The 18,171-nt window shown below is 54.1% G+C and overlaps 1 non-coding gene across 1 annotated transcript; it reads right to left on the reverse strand.

Annotated features, from left to right (window-relative positions):
- Window positions 1-14,145: 14,145 nt before the first annotated feature.
- On the reverse strand, window positions 14,146-14,217 carry TRNAR-GCG (transfer RNA arginine (anticodon GCG)). Its single transcript has one exon. It is a non-coding gene; the product is annotated as a tRNA-Arg (tRNA).
- Window positions 14,218-18,171: the final 3,954 nt, after the last annotated feature.

Below are 18,171 nucleotides of genomic sequence, written 5' to 3' on the forward strand. Positions count from 1 at the left end.
TGCATATTCCAGAAATGCAAGTTTGTTTTGGCATTCAAAAATAATCAAGGCAATTCGCCATACTAACAGAATCTAAGAGAAGAATGATATGCTCTCCTCAATAAATACAGGAAAAGCTTATAAAACAGTTAAATGTCCATTTTGTCAACAATTCTCCACAAACTAGAAATAGAAAAGAACTTCCTCAAAATGTAAAAAAAAGCACCTACCAAAAGCCTACAGCTAACATAACATTTAATAATGAAAAATCAAACTCTGCCCGTAAGACTGAGAACAGTGCGAGAGTGTCTGTTTTCATCACTTCTGCTCAGTGTGGCACTGCAGGTCCAGCCAGCGCCATGAGGCAAGAATTAGGAATGAAAGGAATCCATACTGAAGAGAAAGAGCAACATGCTTGTAGTCATGGGCAACAGGCTTGTACCTGATATCATCAACTGAAATGAATCAGAGAATTACATATAAGTGATAAAACGATAAAAGTTCTAGACAAAGATCTTTGCAACCTTGGGATAGCAAAGATTTCTTAGCTATGACACAAAAAGCACAAATATCAGATGAGCTGTTAATACATTGGATTTCATAAAATTCAAAACTTCTCCTCCTCAAAAATATCACAGAGAAAACGAGAAGGCAAGTCACAGACTATAAGCTGATATTTGCAACCCAATATCTTAACAAAGAACTGGCACTCAGAACATAAAAAGTATTCCTACAACTCAGTTATAAGAAGACAAGTGAAAATGGAAGATACGAAAAGATCTTTCATAAAAGGAGATAAAAAATAGTCAATAAGAACATGAAAGAAATAAAGAGAAGTCGCTCGGTCATATCCGACTCTTTGCAACCCCACGGGCTATAGCCCACCAGGCTCCTCGATCCATGGAATTTTCTAGGCAAGAATACTGGAGTGGGTAGCCATTTCCTTCTCCAGGGGATCTTCCTGACCCAGGACTGAACCTGGGTCTCCCGCATTGCAGGCAAACACTTTACCGTCTGAGCCACCAGGGAACCTCATAAGAACATAAACGGACACTTAAATCACTAGCCAACACAGAAAAGCAAATTAAAACCACAACCATATACCATGATACACCCACTGCAATGGCAAAAATGTGCCAAATGGGGAGAATTTGGAGTAAGGGAGACCCTCACAATAATGCGGCAGTAGCATTAAAGGCTTACTACCATCATTTCAAAATACCTTAAATACCAACCCTATGGGTATTAACCACATACCCGCCCTACGACTCAGACATTGTACTCCTAGTACTTACCTAAGATAAACAGAAACATTTGCTAAGACTTGTACATAAATGTTCATTACAGCTTTATTCAAAAGAGCCAGATACTGAATGCAACCCAAATAACCAACAGGTGAACAGGTAAACAAACTGTGATACAAACATACAATGGAATACTACAAAAACAAATTCCATGAAACCACCAAGAAAAAAAAAAACAAACACAGAAATGAATGAATATGCAATATACAAGCCACATGCAACAACAGAGTGAATCTAAAATCATCATCCAATGAAAATATCCAGATACTGAACAATGCCTACTGTAGGATCCCATTTATATAAAATTCTAGAAGAAACAAAAGTTATCTCTAATGATGCAAAGGAAACCAGAGATTTGGGGCCAGAGATCGGGGTGGCGACTAACTGCAAAGCGGCAGTAGGGAATTTGATGGGATGGAATATTTTACATCTTGGTGGGGGTGGGCATACCTTCATGCGTACATTTGTCAAAAATGCATCAAGTGGTACACTTTAAGTGATGGTAATTTATTGCATGTACAATGTGACTTTCTAAAGTTGCTTTCAAAAAGAACAAAGGACTTGACCAGACACATCACAGAAGAAGATGTCTGAGTGGCCAATAAGCATATGAAAAGATGCTCGGAATCATTTAGTCATCAGGGAAATACAGATTAAAACCACAATGAGTGGTGCTTAATGCTCACTTGGGAAGGGGGAAATTAAAATGCCGGACAACAACAAACATGAGGACAGTGGTGACTGGGGACTCTCAGACACTGGCTGGTGAGCGTGGAAAATGGTGCAATCACTTTGAAAGCTCGTCTGTATTTTCTCATCAGATAAACATCCCCTCATCCTGAAAACCAGATGTTTCACTTCCAGATATTTAACCAAAAAATGAAAATACACATCCACGCCAAGACTTCTACCAAAATGTTTATAGAAGCTTCGTTCATAATTGCCAAAAACTAAAAACAGCATAAATAACCATCCACAGGTGGCTGACAAATTGATATGCTCATCCAATGGAACGCCACTACGAAATAAAAAGGCATGACTACAGACACACAGATGGAGACAGAAATGGCAACCCACTCCAGTGTTCTTGCCTGGGAAACCCCATGGACAGGGAGCCTGGCAAAGTACAGTCTATGTGATTGCAAAACTGTCGGACAGAACTTAGCGATTAAACAACAAAAGCAAACAACAGACACACAGAGCAACATGGCTAACTCTCACAAGCGCTGAATGAAAGAAGCCAGACACCAAAGGGCAAATACTGCCTAGTTCCGTTTATACAGAGTTCTAAATCAGGCAGATCTACTCCACAGTGACAGAAATCCAAATAGTGGTTGTCTCAGCAAGAGAGATGGGACAACTCCCCAGAAAGAGGCACCAGGGAATCTTCCTGATGGAGAGCTTGTTACCTGGAGTGTGCGTATATGTCAAAACTCATTGAACTGTACTCTAAATTCCGTGTAATTTATTGTACGCAAATTATACCTCCCTGAGACAAGTTCAGGAAAAGAATTTACAACAGCACCTAAAAATATGAAGAAGGGATAAATCTAACAAAAGCGTCAAGGTCTTTATTCAGGAAATGATAAAACATGATTGAGACATTTAAAAGAAGCTCTTGAAACAGAGAAAATGCCATTTGCACTGATGGTTGGACGCAAGATTACACACCTGTTAATGCTCCCCGCACGTACATTCTCTGTAATACCAAGCAAAATCCCAAAAGCATGTCTGTGAATCCGTGTGCTCATTCTGAAATGGCTATGGAAGTTCAAAGGGCAAGTATAGCCAGACCGTTTTGATAAGCAAGAAAAATACTCGAGTCTTTGCTCTGCCAGATGCCAAGGTTTGTTATAAGGTTCCTGTAATCAGCTCAGAAGCAGGCCATGGATATGTGGATGCTCGATTTAGAGCAAAGATGATTCTGAAGAGCACTGAAGGAGAGAAATGGTTCTGGTACAACTGGTTTCTCATGGGAAAAAAAGGAACTTGACCCCTCGACCTCTCATGGTACCCAAGCATTGACTCCATGCACGCTGAGATCTCAGTGTGATAGTCAAAACGCTTAACAAAGCTTTTAAATGATGATATAAGAAAATAGCCTCACGACCTTCAGATGGGGAAAGATTTTTGAACAGGATTCAAAATGCAATAACCATCAAGGGAAAATTGGATGAAGTTGGCCGCATAAAAATTAAGTATTTCTATACATCCAAAAACACCAGTAAAAGAGTCAAAAGGCAAGACAGGTGGCAGAAAGTATTCGCAACACGTATAACTGGCAAAAGTCTCGTATCTGAGATATATAAAGGACCCTTGCAAAGCCAGTCAAAAAATCAGCCTGACACATGAACCAGAACGTCACTAAAGCTGATCCCCAGCTAGAGGACAGTGGAGCCTTAGCCATGAGGACCGTGCATGTCTAACACCTCAGGGAGAAATAACCACAAACCAAGAGACTGAAAGTGACTGACGAAGATGCAGAGACGGGACCCTCCCAAGATGCCGTGTGCCCGCAACAGATTCGTCTAAGAAATGTACAGATGCACGTGCTCTGTGACCGAGGGTTTCACTCTGAGATATATAAACACCCAGGAGAAAAACATACACACTCGTTTTTGTTATTGTTTAGTAGTTACATCATAGCTGACGCTTTTGCAACTGCACGGGTGTAGCCCAGCGGGCTCTTCTGTCCATGAGATTCTTCAGGCAAGAATACTGGAGTGGGTTGCTATTTCCTCCTCCAAGTGATCTTCCCAACTCAGGGATTGAACCTGCATCTCCTGCATTGGCAGGCGGATTCTTTATCACTGAGCCACCTGGGAAGCCCTGCACGTTTGTACCAGGACCCAAATATCATTTACTAGCAAGTACGTGAGACTGTCTCAGTATCAGCGATGAAAACGAATGCTCGCGGCTACACACAGCCCTGGGGAGCAAACATAAACTTTAAAACATAAAGTTGGGTCGAGCCAGCCAAACCCCAAAGCACCTCCTATATAGTTTCATCGGCATAAATATTTAGAACATGCAGAACTATACCATGTTACCTGAAGATACTTACGTAACATGTTGGAGGATGGCAAAGCGATAGAAGAAGTGATCATATAAAGGTCAGGCTCACAATCGCCTTCCAGGAGGACAGGGCCTGGGAATGGAAGGGTTGCTCGTGGGCGTGGGGGTCTGGTGACTGGCTGGAGGTGGGAACACAGGCAGAAGAGGGGGTGCTTCAGAGTCAGAGTCAAGGAAGGGTTTCTTTTTGGCCTGGGAGCTGGTGCAGCTCATGGATGCTGGCCGTCCTGGACCAGAGGAGCCAGTAGAAGATGGGGATGCAGGAGGGAGGCAGGAGGGGACCACAGGGATGCGAGTCTGGATACAGGAAGGGCTCTGGGTGGTTCTTCCAACAGAAAACAGGTCCAGGATACGAGGCTGATAGGTTCAGGGGAGGGAAGATGAAGGGATATACTATCTGGTCCTTCCTCCTTCTTCTGAGAAATAAGAAACAAGGTCAGAGGCTTCTGGAACCACCTAGGCTTCTTAGCACCCCTGGGCTGGGCCCAAGAGCAGATCAGCAGGTCTGCCCTCCAGCTCCTGCCCGCTGCCAAGGAGCAGGGTCTCCCCAGAAGGGAGGGCGCACACAGAAAGTGCAGGGCACCCCGACATCTAAGGGTCACACTGTCCCCTGTGTCCAAGTGGAAAACCTAGGGGCTCGGGCCCGTCACCTGGTACTGCAGAAACCCATCCCTGAAGAAAACGCTTATGGGAAAATACCATCTGTGTTGCAAAAAAAAAAAAGACACAACCAGCTGCTGGGCGAATGAAATCTTCCACGTGGTCGATGATCACGTTGAAAACTTTTCAGAAGCACTGGGCACCTCTCGTCAGGAAGTACAGGGGCAGTGACAGGAGGGAGGAACGCTTGTTCTGAAAACTCCAAATTCAAGTTCTTGCACGCAAATTTGCCTGTACATCGGAAATGATAAACCTGAGGAATTTAGTAAATACCAGCTGTTTTCAGCTTTCTGGGAAGAAATGGGGTCAGAGCCCCAGCACTGGTCCCTCACAGCAGAGAGATTCAATCTGGAGTTTAGGACTAAAATACAGATTTTCTTTTTTTACTGATTTATCGAAGCAAAATCACTGGCTTCAAAAACAGCTTACTTCATCGCCATTTGTTGAGCACTGAAATGAACTTATTTGAAAATTGCAAGAACTGTACAAAAATATGGTAACATTTAATGATAAAGTTGATGGATTCGAAGCAAAACCATCAGCAATGCTCACCCATGATGTTTAGTGAGGGTTATAATTTGAATCCTAAAGAAGAATTATTAAGATTCTGGGAGCAACATCTGTGGATGCTGAGGGAAATGTCATCGTTATTTTGAAATATTTGATATAAAAAGTTCAATTAGATTCAAAATCCATTTGCATTATCACCAAAAACCCCAACATTATATTTGTCAACGCAGGAAAAAGACGATTGTTAGATTGGAAGACGGAGTGCTCCCTTGGAGTTCAATTTAGACACGAAATGATTCGGATTCTGGTTAATGGTGAGGAAGGAGGTTCTGCCCGGCTGAGAAATGCAATCAATGATCAGATCAGCCATTCGCCGGCAGCCTCGCCAGAGTGTCTTACGGGGGCGGGGCCGCAGTCAGACGAGCTGTCCCCAGAAGTGCCTGGAGCCATGTCAGGCAGAAACCACCATGGCTAAGGCCACGTGCCAAGCTCTGCCTCTCGTTCTTAATTTTTGAGAGGGCTTGATTTGGAAGTATGGCAGCAAATCGGTGTTCAGTCTGTCTACTATTGCTTTGCATCTTTTGCTTACAAGTATGCAGTATGAAAACCTACAGACCTTTCACCATGGCCCCGAGTCCCATGCGGTTTGCCCCAGCTTGATGCACAAGCGTGGACGGTCTTGTGTCTGCAAGACACGAACGAGGCCCACAGGGTTTTCCATCTCAGGCCCGGGATCAGAAAGGCGGGCTCCAGAGACTTCCCTTAAGTGGTTAAGAATCCACCTTCCAATGCAGGGCACATGGGTTCGATCCCTGGTCTAGGAAGTAAGGTCCCACCTGCCGTGGAGCAGCTAAGCCTGCATGCCACAGCTAGAGGGAAGCCCGTGTGAAATGAGACCCCACGTGCCACAGCCAAAAGTAAAAGTGAGAAAAGATACAGTGGGCTCCAGACACAGGGGGCCCCCACGGAGAATCCCACTCCCGCCAGAGGCCCTCGGGCTTCAACTGGGCCTCTCTGAGCCTCCATGCTCCTCTGTGAAATGGGTCAGGTAAGCCAGCAGGTTTCGGCAAGTTCCCACCCCAGGGAGCACGCCGTCTGCGTCCGCCACATCTGTGCAAAAGGAGGGCAGACAGGTCCGAAAGGCAGACCCCGGCTGACCTGCGGGACCAGGTGTCTAGGTGGGAGTGCCGTCCCGAGTCCTGGGTGGGTCAGGGCAGAGCCTGGCCAAGACCCCCAGGCCTGCCCCCAGGTCAGGGCTCAGCCCCCAGGGCGTCCCGGGGAGGCAGCTGGGTCAGAGGCTGGTCTGAAATGACCCCAGCTCGTCCCCACGCTACACACCTGGCGATGGGGGGCACAGGCCCACTGTCCCACCCCCTCCCCATCTCGGCCAGCCTCGGGGGCCGGGCAGCTCTCACTGGGGCCTCCAGCACGGAGGAAAACATCCGGTCACCGTGGTGCCCCCAGCATTTGAGATACAGCTGGGCCGGCCGGTGCAGGCCACGGGCAGTGGGAGACCCTTCTTCAGGGCTCCTGACCAGCCAGAGCCACCACTGAGGGCCACCGTCACCGCCCTAACGGGACACAGCGCGCGGAACAGTGGCCTCTGCCCCACCACTGCCGAGGAAACCGTTCGTATCAAGGTTTTTATTTTTTTGATTTTGAAAACTATTTATTTTTATCTAACTATTTGGCTGGGCCAGGCCAGAGTTGCAGCATTGGGCTCTCTTAGTTGTAACCTGTGAGCTCTTAACCTGGGTACATGGGGTCTAGTTCCCAGACCAGGGATCGAACCCGGGCCCCCTGCATTGGGAGCACGGAGTCTTAGCCACCGGACCACCAGGGAAATTCCTGAAAGTATTTTAAATATCTGTATTTTTCTATCCCAACATATATACACACTGCTAAGAATTTTCCCTGGAGACATTCTCATGGATTTGCATAAAAATGTCCCTGTGAGTCTGCCCTCTTCACAAGAGTGACACGTGGGGAGTGACTGAAAGGGCACATCTGCGGGACGGACAGCTGCAAATGCGTGAGACACGAGAAAAGTTAAAAATAGTTTATAAAGCAGAAAAAGCAACCTCAAATCATCTGCAATTAAATTGTCAACAAAGGTGTATACTCGTGTGTGCACAGGGACTTCAGGCAAAAAATTAACCAGAAAAGAAGTCAGAGAAACTTCAGTTCAGTTCAGTCCAGTCGCTCGGTCGTGTCCGACTCTGCGACCCCATGAACCGCAGCACGCCAGGCCTCCCTGTCCATTACCAACTCCCGGAGTTTACTCAAACTCATGTCCATCGAGTCGGTGATGCCATCCAGCCATCTCATCCTCTGTCGTCCCCTTCTCCTCCTGTCCCCAAACCCTCTCAGCATCAGGGTCTTTTCCAATGAGTCAGCTCTTCGCATCAGGTGGCCAAAGTATTGGAGTTTCAGCTTCAGCATCAGTCCTTCCGATGAACACCTAGGACTGATCTCCTTTAGGATGGACTGATGGATCTCCTTGCAGTCCAAGGGACTCTCAAGAGTCTTCTCCAACACCACAGTTCAAAAGCATTAATCCTTCGGCACTCAGCTTCCTTCACAGTCCAACTCCCACATCCATACATGACCACTGGAAAAATCATAGCCTTAACTAGACAGACCTTTGTTGGCAAAGTGATGTCTCTGCTTTTTAATATACTGTCTAGGTTGGTCATAACTTTCCTTCCAAAGAGTGAGAGTCTTTTAACTTCATGGCTGTGATCGCCATCTGCCATGATTTAAGCTTAGGGAAACTTCAGAAACTCAGGAAAATCTTAGTGGTCATTCCAGGGTGTTGAAAGGCAGGGAGGTGGCTCGGTGGCCCCAGAGAGTACTGGTGAGCAGTCCGGGCTCTGAAATGCAGACACTTTTCCTCTCTGGGCTGTTCGCTGTATCCTCCAGATCACGTGTGATGGGCATGAAATGCCTTTGCACCCCAGAAACAAGTGTTTCAAGACGTTAGTAGGATCTAGCTGCTGTGACCCGTCACAGCTCTGTTTCAGGTGTCTGGGGCCGGTGGGCCCCACACAAGGTGTGTGCACATCACTGGTGCAGAAAACGCAGGGACGATGCCCGTGTGACAACAGTCACGGGGCCGGCACAAGGTCACATCCGCTCGGGGCCTGGTGCAGACACCTGTCACCCGCTGATTCCTTCCTTCTAGCCCCGCTGCGGAGGAGGGCAGGCCTCGGGAGCCCATTCTGCAGATGAGCAGCCTGACACACAGCTGAGTCCCACTGCCCAGGCGACCCAGGCTCTGGGTCCCAGACACACATGGTCCAGGTAGGGGGTCTATCACACAGTGATGGAGGGGCCAGCCCAGTGATCTCGGGCCCAGCCACCTCCTCCTGGATCCAGGGACAGCAGAGAAATCAGATGGCCCGGGAAGGCGTTGGGAGACCAGCCCCTTGCATGCAAGGCTGCGGCTAGATGTGGGGCAGGCTGTGGAGAAGGATTCAAGGCCCTTTCCATGAGAGGCAGCTGGTCACCCCCATCACAGGGCCCTTGCAGCTTAGAACATTCCTGCATGAACGGTGTGGTGTCCCTCCCTCACACACACCTAGTCGGGGGGGCACAGCCCTCATCCTCTTTAGAGTGGGGCTCAGAGGGCTTGGGCGCAGTCAAGGGGGCTGGCAGGAGAGGCCTTTCTCGTCTGCCCAGGCCGGGGCGGGCCTGCATCAGAGACCTGGCAGCCGGCCTGTCTGTGTTGGAAGACAAAGCCCAGCCGCAGGGAGGAGGTGGAGACCCGTGACAGACCGGCAGAGGCTCCGGAGCAGAGCCCCCATTTCCCCGTGGAGACCACAGGTAGCTGTGATGAGTGCTCCCACAGCCTCCAGGGAGGACACTGAGGCTCAGAGAGACAGTGGGCAGGGCGCCCCCACGTGTGGACCAGGGGCTGCCAGGGGTGGGGTCTTGAAGCAAAGGCAGAGCTTTGTCAAGCCCCCCATGGGCCAGCTCACCCAGCACCTCACCTTGACACCTGGCTCCATCATCCCTGCTGGGGCCAGGGAGCGAGTGACTTGCCCACACAACACAGCTGGCAAAGGGCTGAGCAGCTGTCAGACCCGGGAAGGGGACAAGCCCAGCCCCACGCTCAGGCCCGGCGTGCAGTCACTGTGAGCACGCTCAGGGCAAGGGAAGGCTCTCTGCTTTGTGAGCCTGCAGAGAAGTCAGACATGGACAGGGAGAACGCAGTCACCCCAGAGCAGGACAACGGTCAGGACAGGGCACCCGGTGGGCACACTCAATCCAGACCTTAGCAGCAAAGGAAGGTGTCCTGGAGGAAGTGACATGCCATGGGAGACAGCACGAGTGTGTGGTGTAGCCAGGTCCATCAGTCAGCCTTTGCTGCATAACAAATGGCTCCCTGAATTCAGCTGCTTCTGGCCAGAGGCATTTATTTTCATGCCCCAGATCTACAGGTGGAAGTAGTAATTAAGAACCCACCTGCCAATGCAGGAGACATAAGAGATGAAGGTTTGATCCCTGGATGGAGAGATCCCCTGGAGGAGGGCATGGTTACCCACTCCAGTATTCTTAATTCCATGGACAGAGGAGCCTGGTGGGCTGCAGTCCATGGGGTCGCACAGAGTCAGACACGACTGAAGAGACAGCTCACGCCGCACCATCTACAGGTCGCCTGCCGATGGGCTGCCCAGCTGGGTCCAGAGCCGCCCCTCCAGGGATGAGCAAGTCCGTCCACAAGAGTACATGCCACATCTGCATCCTGACACTCCTGGGGTGGGAGAGAAGCAGGGAGGGACTGGGAAGAATGTTCCAGAATGTTCCAGAGTGTTCCAGCCAGCAGAACCAGCAAGGTTAGAAGCTCAGGATGAAGGAGAGCCCGGGGTGGGTGAGGCCCAGATGTGAACGAGTGGCCTGGAGCGGTCAGAAGGACCCAGAGCCCGGAGTGCCTCATCCTTGCACTTGACTCTCTCCCAAGAGTGGGACGGGGCTTCTCCAGTGGCTCAGCTGGTAAAGAATCTGCCTGCAACGCCGGAGACGTGGGTTCAATCCCTGGGTTGGGAAGATCCCCTGGAGAAGGAAATGGCAACCCAGTCTAGTTATTTTTGCCTGGAGAATCCCATGGACGGAGGAGCCTGGTGGGCTATTCCCCGAAGGGTCTCAAAGAGTCAGACACAACTGAGCAGGCACGCAACAGTGGGACAGCCATCCTGGAGCAAGAATCTGGAAGCAGAGAGCCCAGGGGCTGTTCTGTGTGGTCACTGGGCTGGACAGACCCAGAGACCTCTTATGAGCCCGGGGTCATGGCCACCTCGCCCACCTGGAACATCCTCAGCGCCCTGCCCCACCCAAGACGGGCTGCCTGGGGACCTCTCTCTGAGCCTCACGGAAAGTTCTGAACATTGCAGAAGGCAGGCACAAAACACCTTTGTACACCTCTAAGATGTCGAGTGGGGGGACCTCAACTGACAAAATCAGTATTGGCACATACATTTCACTGCATCTTCCCAGCGAATTCCCAGCCCTCCCCACTTCAAATATCGAAAGCTCGCCCGTCATGGCAGGGTACGAACCAGTAATTAACTCAACCAAACCTCCGGTGGAAACCAGTCCTCTTTGATTCTTGTCAAATTCCTTTAATTATGAATTTGCAATTGGCCTGCTCATAAACTCATCTTACATGGGAGGCAGCCTGCCTTCTGCCATTCCAAGTTTTAAAGAAAAGTTTAATGAACCTTGAATTTATAGCAAAGAAACTGAACTTTGTAAAACACACTGGTGGGTAGAGGCTGGGGAGTCCCAACCCTGCAAGATACCTTCCCTGACCAGCCAAGCACATCTGACAACCCTTCCTAGGGGCTTCTACAGAAGGTCTGCCGGCCCACGCCACCCCAAGCCCGTCACCCCTACCTCACCCCCAAATGCCCACCCCTCCCGCTGTGACTTGCAGCTCCTCCCAGGAGAGGCGGAGTCTGAGCTTCCCCTTGAATCTGGATGGACCTCTTTGGACAAAGCATCCAACCAAAGTGACGTCACCCACTCTGAGCCGGCCCTCCCAGCAGACGGGCCGGCCTGCCTCAGGATCAGAGATGACACGGAGGAGAAGCAAGCTGTCCCCAGCAGCCCAGCCTGACCTGAGCTGGCCCACCCTCTGAGCACCGACGCAGGAGTGAGCCCAGCCCAACCTGGTCAGGGTCGGCCGTGCAGACCTGCAGACCCAGAGAAAGAAGCGATTGCCACTTTGACTTAGTAAACACGAGCATAGCTGGTTACACAGAGAGCTAACTGATAGAGTTCTGAGCCTCAGCTTTCTCATCCGTGAAATGGAGATGCTGATACCAGCCCAGCCCCGGGCAGCCTCCGCGTCCTTCTAATTTGTTCACTTAAATTCCTCCCGGGCTGTGAGTTCCCAGCCTAGGTCCACCTCACACACACACACACACACACACACACACACACACACACACACACACACACACCCGCACTTTGAGGGACCGTGGGGAAAGCCTTCCAAAGCACAGAGCTGGCCCTGACGCAACCCCCGCAACACCTCAGGTTACCCCCAGGGACACCTTGGGCCCCGGACAAGATCTTGACTCTTGTGCAGGACACTGGGCCCTTCCTGACCCAGTCCCACCCACAGCACCCTACCCTGCCCCCAACTGCCCCCCGGAGCTGCTCCACCCCACCCACCCCTCCTGACGGCCCATGACCACCGCCAGCATCTGCCAAGTCCCCAGTGGGCAGCAGCGGGCAGAGTGGTCAAGAGTAACAGGTGGGCCCTAGGTTGGGCCCTGCCTCTGCCACTGACCAGCTGGTGACCTCAAGGCCCTCCCTGTCCCCTCTGAGCAGCGGCTGCCCCATCGCTCACATGGTCATGCTTCTTGAAAGGTCCCCACCGTGTCATCAGGAGGAGGGGGCCGCCCACATGAAGGCCTGTGCCAGCATGCAGGCTGGGGCTGAACACCAAGACTGAGACCCCGTCCCCGGGCCCCCTCCTGGCCTGAATCCTAGTCACCTCAGGGGCCCTCACAAACCCACCGAGGTCTAAGTGGGGGATATTAAGGAAGGATGTTCGAATCTGGCCTCCGAGCCACAGGACTGCGCTGGGGGAGACTTGGGCGTCCAGCCCTCACCTCCTTGCCCGGTTGACCTGCCCCAGCAGGCTGCCCACCTCTCCTTCCACCCAGACATACAGAGACTCAGACATAATCGGCGATCCCATCCGTGCGAGGTAATTAGTGCACGACCCGCAGCCTCTGCTTTTTGAAATTCATCCTGAGCTCGCACAGCCCGCTGGGCTTCATCTCAAACACCCGCGCTCTTTCATCTTCCAGCCGCCTTCATTAATCCTCACACCCCGGCTCAGGCACCACGGCCGCCTCTCCTCCCCGGGGCCTCAGCCCTGCAAATTGACAGGCGCCTCCTCCTCCCTGGCATTTGCAGCCCGGGAGACAGTCCGCGCGTCTGCCACCGGGCCGATCTCGCCCTTCCCTGCAATTTGCAGGAGGCCCGAGGCCCCCGGCAGAGGGAGGTGAGGGTGAGTTAATTGGCAGAGCCGGACGAGGTCCAGTCCGCCCCAGAGCGGGTGAGCGGCCCTGGAGAAGTCGCCATGTAATTGGCTGCCTATGACCCTCTCCTTTTGTTTTGGATTTAATTCTAACTTTTAACATTTGAAGCCGCATCAATATTAATTACCGCCACCTCTTTCTGAGACTCCGCTCACCCAGGAAAGGGCAGGTCCATTTCTCAAAGGCAGGAAGGCAGCTGCAGCCTCCGTGGCCGAGGGCAGCCTCGGAGACTCTGCATCATGGGCCCCAGCAGATGGGGAAGCCCAGGCAGAAGAAATGACCCCTTCCCAGGCCGGGCATCACCCTGACTCTGGGGCACCCCCTCCACCGCCCTGTGCCCACTCCTGACCTCTGCAGGTCACGGCGGGGGCAAGAGTGGAGGACAAGGGGACAAAGGGACAACGCTTGGCTCTCCCATCCTCCAGCAACCCTCAGATTCGGGAGGATGCTCTCGGGATGTTTCTGAAGGACTGCAAACTCGGCCCGCCCCGCCGGGTGCCAGCCAACTGGGCTGCTTTTCCTAGAGGATGTTGAAACGGCCGTGAGGCCTGATGCCAGGCCTGGGTGGAGGATCTCGGAGCTGAGCCCTGATCCCCGTCCGCGGAAAGAGCCTGGCACTCTCCAGGCCTGAGCAGGGCCGACAGGCGTCCGGCCGCTGAGCTTGTGCCCACGACCACCCTCCCCGCGGTCCCTGCCGCTCAGGACACATCAGCGAGAGACGTGACCAAAAAAGGCCTCACCTGTCTCCCTCTGCCCTGCTGCCACAGCAGGATGCCTCGGGCCAAATGGGTCTCCTTCCCCAGTTGTGGGGTCTGGGAGGGCTGAGCTCAAGGTGGGGCCGGTTGGGTGCCTGGGGGAGAGAGCCGACGTCCGCTCTGGGGCTGCAGATGACCTGCTCTCCCCCTGTCCCCTCACTGAAGAAGAGGAGAGAAGTGAGGTGAAGTTGCTCAGTCGTGTCCGACACTTTGTGACCCCATGGACTGTAGCCCACCAGGCTCCTCCATCCATGGGATTCTCCAGGCAAGAATACCGGAGTGTTCTGCCATGCCCTCCTCTGGGGGATCTTCCCAACCCAGGGATCGAACCTGGGTCTCCTGCATCGCAGGTAGGCACTTTACCCTCTGAGCCACCAGGGAAGCCCCAATGAAGCGCCCTCATTAGAAGACAGTGATCCCAGCCCCGTGACCCTGCATCTCCCACAGGCCCCATCACCTGGAGGAGGGCAGGTTTCAACACATGAGTTGGAGGGGACACGTCCAGCTTGGAGCAAGGACTGAGATGCACACGTACTATCCCAAAGTGCAGGTGTGAAATCTCTTCCGGCCTCGGCAAAGACCCACCCAGGGCCGACCCCTGTCCGCCTGACCTGCGGGGAAGGGGAGGCCAGCGCCCTCGTGGAGAGCAGCTTGTGCAGGACCGCGAGCCCTGCGCTCACCCCTCCCTGCCAGCTGGGGGCTCTGGGACAACCACGTCCCCCTCAGGGAGGCAGGTCCTTGGCGCCTCTCGGGGATGGGCGTCCAGGCTCCCCCTGCTCCCCCTCCAGGCCTCCATCCCTGGAACCTACACTTCTCGGCTGCCCCGGATCCAGGTGCGGGGACGTGGGGTCCTCACTGCTGCAGATCTGCCGAGGGTCTGACAACTATCAGCAGAAACCGGTGCTAACAGATCGAAGTGCAGAGAAAACCCCCAGGAGGATGCGGGTTGTCTCAGGATGGAGAGGCTGGAGAGGCAGGCCTGGGATCAGCCAAGGGAGGTGGGCGCTCCCAGCCTCAGCCCAGGCCCTGGGACTAGCCGGAAATGCAGGAAAGGATGAAGCCCTCCAGTTCTCCCCCGGTAGCTCAGCGGTAAAGAATCGGCCTGCAATGCGGGAGACCCAGGTTCGACCTCTGGGTCAGGAAGATCCCCTGGAGGAGGAAAGGGCAACCCTCTCCAGTATTCTGGCCTGGAGAATCCCACAGATGGAGGAGCCTGGCGGGCTGCAGTCCATGGGGTTGCAGAGAGTCGGACAGGACTGAGCGGCTAACACACCCCTGGTTCTCCCAGGCTTGCCCCCAGACATGCAAACGCAAAGTCCTGGGGGAGAGAATCGGATGACAGAGCTTTGGGCTCCTGTTCAACCCTGCCCCCTCCCACCCACCCACCACTCACACCAGGGCGACCAGCCTCCCAGCCGCTGACTGACCCTAACCAGACACACCGGGGCCTGGAGCTGCCCTCACAGCCGCTCGCTGCAGACTTCCCCCACACCGGGCCCCACGGCCACCTGCCTGGAATTTCAAGCTTGCCTTTTCCAAAAGCCCCACCAGCGGGACAGAATGCGGTCCTCTGAGCCGCCTGCCTTAATTGCAGGCAGCGATTACTCCCACAGTTTCAGGGCCAACAGCTGGGCTAAGTGGCCGTCCCCAAAACCCATTTCCTGCCTGGCTGGGCACCGAATGTTCTTTCCCTCTAAGTAAAATAAACAGGCCTGAGCTCCCTGGACTTTTCTATTTGCCGTCCACTAAAGCCTTCTAGCTCCTGGGTTTTTATACAACGAAGATTTATAGTATCTATTCTCACCAGCGCCGAGTCCCCAGATAATGTTAATAGATGGCTAGTTTTGCCAATAAATCCCTCCAGCAGTGGAAAGAAATACCTTTTTCAGATGAGATTTTCTGGAGCGAAATCCACATTCCAGGTGGTGGACGGGACTAGGCTGAACTGACTCCACTCAGCAGGCCAGAGCCCCTCTTCAGGGTCCAGCCTGTGTCCCCACCTCGGCACCCTGGTACCCAGAGGGATGCCAGGACCTGCAGAGGAAGGCAGGCACCCTGGCGTAATGCCCCCGAGCTGGGTAGACCAGAAGGCCCCTCCTACTATCCAGTGACTCCACCCAGAGAAGGGGTCTGATGAATGTTTGCCACCCAGGCAGCTGATCAACCATGCACAGCATTCCCCATCTGGGGCAGCTCCCTCTAGCCGCTCAGGTTTCACCCAGGCAACAATTTCAGAAGCAGCACTGACCCCTCCTCTTCCGGACGCCAGCCCCCAGGCAGTCAGCTCTCTCTGCTTCCAGCTCTTCCCTCTTCCCGGGGCTGCTGGAGGGGTCTGCTAACCTCAGACTCTCCATCTTCACCCCATGGCCAGTCCACTCATCCCAAAGAACTGACCATCCTGGGCAGAGGCCCTCGGCCTCTCCAGGGTCTCCGTGTGAAGCTAGGACAGTGACTGTCCAAAGGTATTTGAGGCGATGCTCCCATGGCGTTCAAGGCTCTGCGAGGTGGGGGTGCAAGCCAGCTTCCATCTTGCCGACCAGTCCCCCTCACTCACCTTGGACACACAGACCCACAGTGGACCCTGCTCCCTCACCCGCCGCCCCCCCAAGCTGAAGTCGCCCAGGTTCCTGAGACCCAGCACAGAGGTCACCACCTCCAGGCAGTTTTCCTGGTCGTCTGGTTCGCTGAGTGCAGAGACGCACAGTACCCGGTCCCTGTGCTGGAAAGAGGGCACACACATGCTGTCCTGCCCCCCGTGGGTGCCCTGGTTAGAGCCGGGAGTGAACCCCTGCAGGATGCCGACGGCCAGAGCGGTCAGGGCTCTGGGCTGCTCCGGGGGACAAGCTCTCTCCCACCCGCCAGGTGGCCCGGGGTGGGCGAGCCCTCCAGAAATGGGGCCGAAGACTCGAAACCAGCTGCCCCTCCTCTGGTGCAGGAGACCCTCATTCCCTCGGGGAAGGCCCCCGTGGAAACAGAGGGGCCCTGACTCTGCCCCTTGGGGAGTCCAGGCTTCTCAGTCTTTTCCGAGTGCAGGGTTGAGCGAGGGGACTGTCTCCCGCCCCCGCCCCGCCCGACCCCCACGCTGCAGTCGCTCTCCTTGCCGGCACCAGAGCTAACCCGAGATTCTGGGTGCTACAGTTCAGGGACGCCAGGGGGCCTCTGCTGGCCCGGGCCGGCTGGGCCTCCGAAGCTGGGAGGATGGCGGAGCCCCGGGCGACGGGTGGGAGCGCTGTGGATGGCCAGGCCAAGGCCGCCCAGGCCGGCCGGCGGTGAGGGGCCTCCAACGAGGCGGGAAAGGACTGCCAGTCCAGCGCCCTGGGGTTTTCAGGGCGGGCCCGTCTGCGGCAGGCTCAGAGCGAGCGATCTGTCCTGACAACCGAGAGGAAGGGCCTTCAGCTCCCAGGCTCCCAGCAGAGAAAAGAGATGGAGGACCTTCTCTCCCGGGTCCGCTGTGTCCCGGCCACAGGGCCGCGGTGGTCAGGTGGGCTGGAGTCGGGGTCTAGAAAGGGGTGGTCATGGTGGGGGTCTGGCCCAGAGGCTCTCTTCCTGTGATAAAAGGGACAGTTTGGGGCAACGTTAAGGGACAGGGGCCCAGGAAGGGACAAACGTCCTTCCCCCGACGGAGGGGGCTCGGGGCCTGGGGGGCCCTGGCTGGTGCAGAACAAGGTGGGCCATGGCTGCCGGGCCCGCGGATGGGGCAGGATGTGGCCTTGCTTTTCCCCACAAACCACCCCCACCCACAGGCAGCGGACAGTGCCAGACACGTAAAGGGAAGCTTCTTGAGCTTCCCACCCGGATGGGAGCGGGGTGTGAGGCGGGAGTCCTTGCCCTCCACCAGAGGCGGACAGGAGCCCAGGGGGCTGGTGAGGGTGCTGAGAGGCTGTCTCCTCACTCACTCATTCACTCATTCATTCATTTGTTCATCCCGAAGTACCTGTGGGTCCCTAGGCCCAGTCAGGACAGCTCTGATCACCGAGACTCCACAGCGGCCAACACCAACAGGGTCTCTCTCTCAGACGCTACCATTGCCCCAGACTGTTCCTCCTATCACAGGGAAAGGGCCGCTGGACCAGACCCCCACCACGACCACCCCCTTTATAGAACCCGACTCCAACCGGGTGAGGCTGACAGGGCAAGGGGTGGGCGGTGGTCCCCGCAGGCCCAGCTGGACCTTCTCTCCTGAGCCCCAGGCATTGAGCAGCAGAAGCTGAGTCTGTAAGAAGGTCCCGATGAGGGGTGTGGGGCTGAGGACGGGGCAGGGAGTGGGGAGGGAGGAGGATGGGGCAGGGAGGGGGGAGGGGGAAGATGGGACAGGGAGGAGGGAGGGGGAAGACA

The sequence above is a fragment of the Dama dama genome, chromosome 22 (genome assembly GCF_033118175.1).
Source record: "Dama dama isolate Ldn47 chromosome 22, ASM3311817v1, whole genome shotgun sequence".
NCBI classification, from domain to species: Eukaryota; Metazoa; Chordata; class Mammalia; order Artiodactyla; family Cervidae; genus Dama; species Dama dama.